The following is an 8,817-nucleotide window of genomic DNA, read 5'->3' on the forward strand; positions in this document are numbered from 1 at the left end:
ACGGGCTTAACCCCATATGGGACAAACCTGGTGACAGGTTAACATTGAAATCACAAAATTTATTTTGCTTTTTTTTACATCTTAACACATCAAATTAATCTGTAATAACATTTAAAGAAATGTATTGTAATAGCAAGATTAAAAAGCGAAATACTGAGCCCATACCCAGGAGTACATGCTGATTTCTCTGGTTTCTGGAAGTGATACGTTTGCACCACATTTGTCTCAACCCTTAAGGGATAATTGCTGTTTTTCATGCAGGTTGTACTTGTTTCTGTTTTGTGCATGTATTTTTTTTTTCTTTTCATTATTTGCACCTTTATTAAATAGGGATTAAAAAAGTGGGTATTCTCAGAAAATGCCTTTTATGGCATTTAATGAGTATCCTCTTATCAGGTTTGTCTTTTAATACATGCAATGATGGGAGTAGCATGGATTGCAAATAAGCGGCTACTTGCCCATTCAGCATGGCTTTTATTTAGGCTGCTTATTTGCTACTACTGGACTATATACTGTATAGCATAAAGGTATACTTTGAAATAAACAACTTTTAAAATCCGACAACCTTTGAGTGACATGACTTAAGAATATTCTTGGGAAAGCCATTTGTCTGCTTTAGGCTATATTCATATGACGCGATTGTGCTGCAGCTTTTTTTTTTTTTGCCATATTTTTCATACCCTTTAACGAGCCTTGTCACATAACTTAGGATAAAAGCCAAACCAGAATCTCAAAGTCATATGACAAGACTCGAAAAAGGGTCGACTGACTGTTAGGATCGCTACTTCCAATAGGTGGCACTAGAGTTCTAGTCCTCTTCCTCTCTGAAGAGACAATTTGCATATTTCCCAGAGGAGCATTGCGGCTTTGTCTCCTCACCTCAACATGTTAAATAAAAAAGAACCTAGACCTGTTTTGGTTTCTATGAAATCGTAATGACCTGGAGAATCATAATGGCAGGTCAGTTCTAGCATTTAGTGAACCTGGTAAAAAAAAAAAAAAAGTGTGAAATTGCACTTTTTTTGGCAATTTCACCACACTTCCCCCCCATTTTCCAGTACAGGATATGGTGTCGTTCAAAAGTACAACTCGTCCCGCAAAAAACAAGCCCTCGCCATTTTGACCGAAAAATAAAAAAGTTATGGCTCTGGGAAGGGGAGCAAAAAATGAAATCGCAAAAACGAAAATACCTCTGGTCGTTAAGGGATTACAAAAATCTTAAAACAAAAAAAAAGACGTTAGGCTGGACAGACATATGTCTGGGATGTTTTAGTGAATCCTGCATGGAGCAGGGGGTTGGACACGATGACCCAGGAGGTCCCTTCCTACTGTACCATTCTATGACCTCACTGAAGAGCACAATAAGATCTAGTCAAATAGAACTAGTCCAAATTGAACTGAATGTTGTAAAAATAAAGCCAATATATTGGTCATATCCTCTTCTGCAGTGTGAAAGGTTTGTATTCTTAGTTTATTAAGCGGTGCAGGAGATAGTGTAATTATTTTAGATTCCAATCAGGGCTATGGAATCCGTAAGACAAACCTCCGACATTTCTCTGACTCCGACCCCACAGTACCGGTCAGTCACTAGTGAGCATGTGCATAAAGTGCAGCACAAATTCATCTCCACTAAAAGCCGAGATCCTCATATCAGGAACAGAACAGACGTTTATAGGACGTTTCATAACTTTCTCAAATTCTTAAGAAAAAAATTACAGCACATCCTGCACTGAACTACTGTACCCAATGTATTATATATTTTAGGAGATGGAGTTAGTCCATTTTATACTGACACCGACTCCACAACCCTGATTCCAAAACGTGAAATGCATCCTTTCCATTTTAGAGCAGGTATAAGGGTGGCCAGCAGGTGGCAGCATCACACAGCTGTCAGACACTTGTGCTATAAGTGAACTAGCTATTGAACCCGTTCTACGCCCAGGAGGCGAACATTTGTATTGGTAAAAGGTTCTACATCCTGTTATGTGCTGCTTCCATCCTGTGTTCTAACTTTGTGCTGCTACCATCTTGCACCTCCATCCTGTCATATGCTATTATCCTGCGCCCATTTCCTGTCATGTGCAACCCCTATGCTATTCTCTTACCCTGTCTTGTGCATCTGCATGTTGTCATTCTGTCATGTGCTGCTCCCATCCTGCGCCCCCATCCTGTCATGTGCTGCTCCCATCCCGTGCCCCCATCCTGTCATGTGCTGCTCCCATCCTGCGCCCCCATCCTGTCATGTGCTGCTCCCATCATGCGCCCCCATCCTGTCATGTGCTGCCCCCATCCTGCGCCCCCATCCTGTCATGTGCTGCTCTCATCCTGTCATGTGCTGCTGCAATCCTGCGCCCCCGTTCAGTCATGTGCTCCTATTCTGTAATGTGCTACTTCCAACCATATGACCTGTACGCTGCTCTATAAAGGTTAATGGGCCCCCATAAGATGCTCAATAGTATATGCCCTGTATGCTGCTCCAGAAAGGTTGATGGCCCCCATAAGATGCTGCATAGTATATGCCCCGATTGCTGCTCCATAAAAGTTGATGACCCCCATAAGATGCTCCATAGTGTTATATGCGCCGTATGCTGCTGCGATGAAAAAAAAAAATACTTGCCTATCATCGCCGGTGTGCCGAGTGCCGCAGTGTCTCTTAAAGAAAATGGGGCCAGAAAGCGCAGATTGCGCAGGTGCCGATTGCCACGATGTCATGAGAGGGCGGGATTGTGACTCGGCGCCTGCACAGTCCGCATTTTCCGTCGCTATTCAACAAAATGGCATCGGAAAGCGCGGACTACGCAGGTGCCTATTGCCGTAGTGTCTCTTCAAGAAAATGGCGATGGAAAGTGCCGATTCCGGGAGCAGTGGGACATTTGGCGGAATCAGGGGGCGTGGGGACACTGTGGCGGTGGACTTCATCAGTAGGTGAGATCGTGACGCCGACCGTCACCAGCACAGTCGGCGCTTTCCGTTTTTCTTTAAGACGGACACTGTGGCGACAGAGTGACGCTCCCAGCGTTATATTATAGATGGGTGCGGCAAACACTCTTGTTTGTTGCTCTGATGTTCCAGGAGGAAAAAAATTTTTTTTTAAATTATCTTGATTAACGGGATGTTCCCACCTTAGACATTAAGGGCATATCCACAGGACATGCCATATAATGTGGGTCTAGCCATGGGCACCCACACTCCTTTCCAGAACAGGGTTCCCTAGAGATCTGTACTGTCTTGTTGGAGAACTGCTTCAGTCAGGTAGAGATTGAATGGAGACCGTGCATGCACCTGGCTTCTCGGATTGAAAGGGAACCTGTCACCTGAATTTGGCAGGCTCTGTTAACGGTTCGATGGGCGGTGTTTTCTGTTCTTTCATGCACTCCTTCCTTTCCCGCTGGCCGCAATATTGTCTTGAATTTCATTAGGTTTCCTCAGTAGTACACGCGTGCGCAATGCAATCTCGCCTTGAACACGCGCAGTATGCTTTGCCCAACTGCGGCATGCACCGGCGCACTATATTCCGGAAGTATTTTGCTGTGTTCCGGGACACAGTGCGCCGGCGCATGCGCACTAATGTTTTTCGGCTTTGCCCGCAGTTGGGCAAAGCATACTGTGCGTGCGCAAGGCGAGATTGCATTGCGCACGCGTGTATGTTGTGATAGGCAATTCAGTATCACAATGGACATAGCGGTCAGAGCACATACAGTGATCTGACAATAACCCAAAATAATAGAACGAGCTCTGAGACGTGGGAACTCTGCAGACTGCAATCCCTAATCCTCTCCAAACAACACTAGAGGCAGCCGTGGATTGCGCCTAACTCTGCCTATGCAACTCGGCACAGCCTGAGAAACTAACTAGCCTGAAGATAGAAAATAAGCCTACCTTGCCTCAGAGAAATACCCCAAAGGAAAAGGCAGCCCCCCACATATAATGACTGTGAGTTAAGATGAAAAGACAAACGTAGGGATGAAATAGATTCAGCAAAGTGAGGCCCGACTTTCTTAACAGAGCGAGGATAGGAAAGATAACTTTGCGGTCTACACAAAACCCTAAATAAAACCACGCAAAGGGGGCAAAAAGACCCTCCGTACCGAACTAACAGCACGGAGGTACACCCCTTGCGTCCCAGAGCTTCCAGCAAAACAATTAGACAAGCTGGACAGAAAAAATAGCAAACAAATAGCAAAGAAGAACTTAGCTATGCAGAGCAGCAGGCCACAGGAATGATCCAGGGAAAAACAAGTCCAACACTGGAACATTGACAGGAAGCATGGATCAAAGCATTAGGTGGAGTTAAGTAGAGAAGCACCTAACGACCTCACCAGATCACCTGAGGGAGGAAACTCAGAAGCCGCAGTACCACTTTCCTCCACAAACGGAAGCTCCCAGAGAGAATCAGCCGAAGTACCACTTGTGACCACAGGAGGGAGCTCTGCCACAGAATTCACAACACGTGTACTACAGAGGAAACCTAATCAAATTCAAGACAATATTGCAGCCAGCGGGAAAGGAAGGGGTGCATGAAAGAACAGAAAACACCGCCCATCGGACCGTTAACAGAGCCCGCCAAATTCAGGTGACAGGTTCCCTTTAACCACACTAGCCAGCCATAATTCCTGTGGATAGCAGGTAGCAATACCAATTTAAATATATAATTCCTTTTTATATGTATGCTGCTTTTATGTAGGATTATGACTCTTCATGGTGACTAAGAACAATTAGCAGTCTAATCCTGCATTCATGTCTTATTCTCCCCTGCCCCCTTCCTTTTGGTGGATAACCAGAAAGGGTCTTTTTAGGGGGTAGTTTGGTACCCACCTTAGATTACAGTAGATAGAATACAGTGGCCCTTAGTGTTAGTGATTTTCCACTCATGGATGTTGGAAATAATGCAGAAGTATAAAGATCACACTTTAACATTTTTCCCCACAGGGACGCATTAAGCATGATGGTTATCAGATCTTACATGAGGCTGTAAACTAATTATAGACAAAACGGTGGGGTGCCATACGTGACGCTTGGGACTGTCTGCTCGTTACTTCGTCCAATTTGCAACAGACTCCTGACCCAGCTGCTGTAGAATTGTAGTTATAATGATGACTCATGCAGGGAAACAAGACCTCTATTTCTCAGCTACTCAGTTTTTAATCATGTGATGTCATAGACCTAATGGAGAAGAGAAGTATTAACTGGGTAGAAAGGGAAAATGAGCAATTGTAAGTACACAGTGCTATATAATATGATTGTAATATATTAATAGGATTAAATCTTTGATGGGTGGAGGGCTTCTTTAATATGTTACCGACAGCAACTGGGAGTTGTTGGATGCTCCACCTCCTATTCAAATGAAGGGAAGAGTGGATCTGTAGTACCTGGCTGCGATTATTTGTTTTGGCAGCAGTCAAGAACTACTGGCCACTGCTGGTAACAGCTGATTTGCTGGTAACAGCTTTCATTCAAGTTTGCTAGTCACGTCAAACTTCGTCACCTTGTTCTAGCTATTTCTTGAGCTGGGGAATATCTCCCATATATTACAGTAGCTCTAATGTGACTACTTGCCCACATCACTCGTAAGTCACATAATACAAAGTAATGCCATTAGTAACCAATTTGGCATCACACTGCATATTTAACTAAAAAGGGCATAATGCTACCAAGAAATGGAACATTGTTGGCCATACACATCACATGGCATGCAACATAATAGCAAAAAGACAAAAGCGTAGAAATAAGGCAACTTGTGTGACAAGAATGGTCTGATTTACACAGATGTATTCAGAAAGACAACATCGGTAAATACTTTGCAGCATTCTTCATCGGCACATCTGAGTGCAACCATCAAGGCAGTACCTATTGGGTAATTTCTTCATATGAGGCGGATTTGTACATCTAATGAACTATTTGAGAGACAGGCAATGGACCTTGGGGGGAGATTTTTGGAATGAGGGTACAGCAGGAGAAGTAAAAAGAAGGGCTACCTCAGAGCAAAAAAAAGTCCGTTTTATATCAACTTATAATCATTGTTGGGATTTGATGAAGAAAATCCTTTTTACACATTGATCTATACTGAGAACTGAACCCACACTTGCAAAATACGTCCCTGAATTTCTACTCATGACAGCACGTAGGAGCAGAAATTTTGGTTGATAGCCACTGTGTCGCAAAACCTCTTAATCCCTTTGGAGCTGGAAAGCCAAGATTGGGGTGTTATCCCTGTGGGGACTGTCTAGGGTGCAAGAACCTTGTACGAGCCACGTCGTTCACGTCTGCTGATGGTAACAACGAATTTAAGATTCGGGAATATATAACCTGTAATACCACACATGTTGTTTACTATTCAAAATGGACATGTAATCTTATATATGTAGACCTTACAACTCGTGAGTTGCGAGTAAGAACTAGAGAACATGTACAAGATATTTTGGCAGCAAAAGATGTGGACGATGTAGGTATTTTGAAAACCATACCAAGACATTTCAGGAGGCAGCACGGGTGTAATCCCAATGACTTGAAGATCACCCCTACTCTGGAACCCTCTACCACAACATATCAGACTCTCGCCTACAATCGAAACCTTCAAAAAGAACCTGAAGACCCACCTCTTCTGGCAAGCCTACAACCTGCAGTAACCACCGATCGACCAAACCACTGCATTTCCAGCTCTACCTTCACATACTGTATTCTCACCTATCCCTTGTAGATTGTGAGCCCTCGCGGGCAGGGTCCTCTCTCCTCCTAACCAGTCATGACTTGTATTGTTTAACATTATTGTACTTGTTTTTATTATGTATACCCCTCCTCACATGTAAAGCGCCATGGAATAAATGGCGCTATAATAATAAATAATAATAATCTTTGGCATCGATAGGATCAGGTTGGGGATTAGAGGTGAGGACAGCCAGCGGTTGCTGGCACAACGTGAATGCAGGTGGATCACAGTTTTAGGGGCCATGTCCCCAACGGGTCTTAATGAACATCTTAGTTTTGTTCCCTTCCTTTAAATTTGGTCATTCTGGATTTTGTATATATGTTTTATCTAACTATATGTCTGTTTGTGTTCTTTTGTATCTTAGTTTTTAATTGTCTCAAATGACTTCTTTATGGATGACTCCCATTTTCCCGTCATGCATCTTTTTGCTATACAATCAAATTACATCGAATGAATATGAGACGGGTCTATAAGAAATAACCTGATAAACCTCTAAGAATTGAGAATCCCTGAAACTAATTGGTTGATGAAATAATCCTACTAACCCTAGAATAGAATTAGAATACTCTAACTTAATCAGTTGAGAACGGAATAATTGAGATATTTTATGATTATACCGTTCTGTATAGTTTTATTTCTGATGTACGTATTTGTGGATTTATGATTCATTATATATGCATGTGGCACCTATAGCACCTTGATTTTTCACTTAATATGTAATGGATATTTCTATATGTGTATATGTTATATACTATATTTCATATTCGTATAAATTATATTTCGTGATTTGTGTATATAGATATGCTGGCACTTTATATGTGATTGGTAGTATAGGTATGATTCGGGCGTTATTGGGGATTGCTTTATTGGCTTTCATTGGAGGAAGCTGGTGGGTATTGTCTTCCTATTCTAAAGTTGTCAATGCTAGTTTCCCCGCGGTATTTACTGGTGTTTATCCGTTCCCAAGGTGACAGTGAGTGGTCTGCGCATGTCCGTGATGTAATGAGAAACGCCACATTGCTAATGGCGCCCAGGATGGGACGTTTGCGGGTCACTGACGTCACGGATTTCCTCCTATCCGCAGCGTAACATGGTATGCCGAAAGCAATGTATGTGAGTGCTTCCTGCCTCAGCGTACATGCTCAATGAGTTGATCACAGGATGGATTTCACTTGGAACCACGGGTAAATTAGGTTGTATGGCATATAGATGGGTACAGCCCCCGCGAAACGCGCGTAGGTGCCACACTGGTTCATCTAAGTGGCAATAATATGGGTATACAATGAGGGATGGCATATATTTTCTGGCAATATACAATTGTGAACAGGGGTAGTGTGGTATTTGATTGATACTATGTGGGATTTTTTGTCACTTTGTGACACTGATTAGATTATGTGAGATACCCTCTACTAAAACGGCAACCTGTGTTGACTGCTAGAGTTATTGGCATTCTATAGATAACCTACTTGGTATTATATAAATATAATCTTAGCATATGCTTCCCATATCCACTTTTAATACACATTTTTTGGTCTGGTGTTTTTTTCTTCTCATTTTGCCCTCCCATGTCATCTAGTCTTTACCTATGTAGTGGGTTTTTTTAATTATTTTTTGATTTATGTATTTTTTGTATAAATAAAGTGCAATTGTTTGGACCTTTACTCCAGTTCTTTTGTTAACTTGTGTGACAAGGTAGTATCTCTATTGCAACAGGGTCAAAGGCAGCATATAGCAACAACTAAAGGATTTCCCAGTCCTGGAAGGTTCAGATGGCAATTGCAACCATTTATTTATGAGTCTAGGACAGACTTGGGCAAAGTGGCCCTATGGCTGTTCCAGTCCGGCCCACAGACTGAGACAAGCACGGGGCTGAAAACAGTGGCCCACGGGCTGCAGTGTGCACGCCCGCCCGCTGGTTGTTTCTGCCCGCTGTCTTTGCAGTCACTCTCCATCCATGCTGACTGAATTGGTTGAGGAGGGGCCTCCGGATCCTTCCTCCACCAGCGTGTGAAACAGCTAATGCCATGACATCATGTCGTCGTGTCAGCTGTGTACGGCAGAGTCAGCGCACTGGAGACACCGAGACAGGAGCAGAGCAGAGCGCCGTGGGA

This window comes from Ranitomeya imitator, chromosome 3, assembly GCF_032444005.1.
Source record: "Ranitomeya imitator isolate aRanImi1 chromosome 3, aRanImi1.pri, whole genome shotgun sequence".
NCBI classification, from domain to species: Eukaryota; Metazoa; Chordata; class Amphibia; order Anura; family Dendrobatidae; genus Ranitomeya; species Ranitomeya imitator.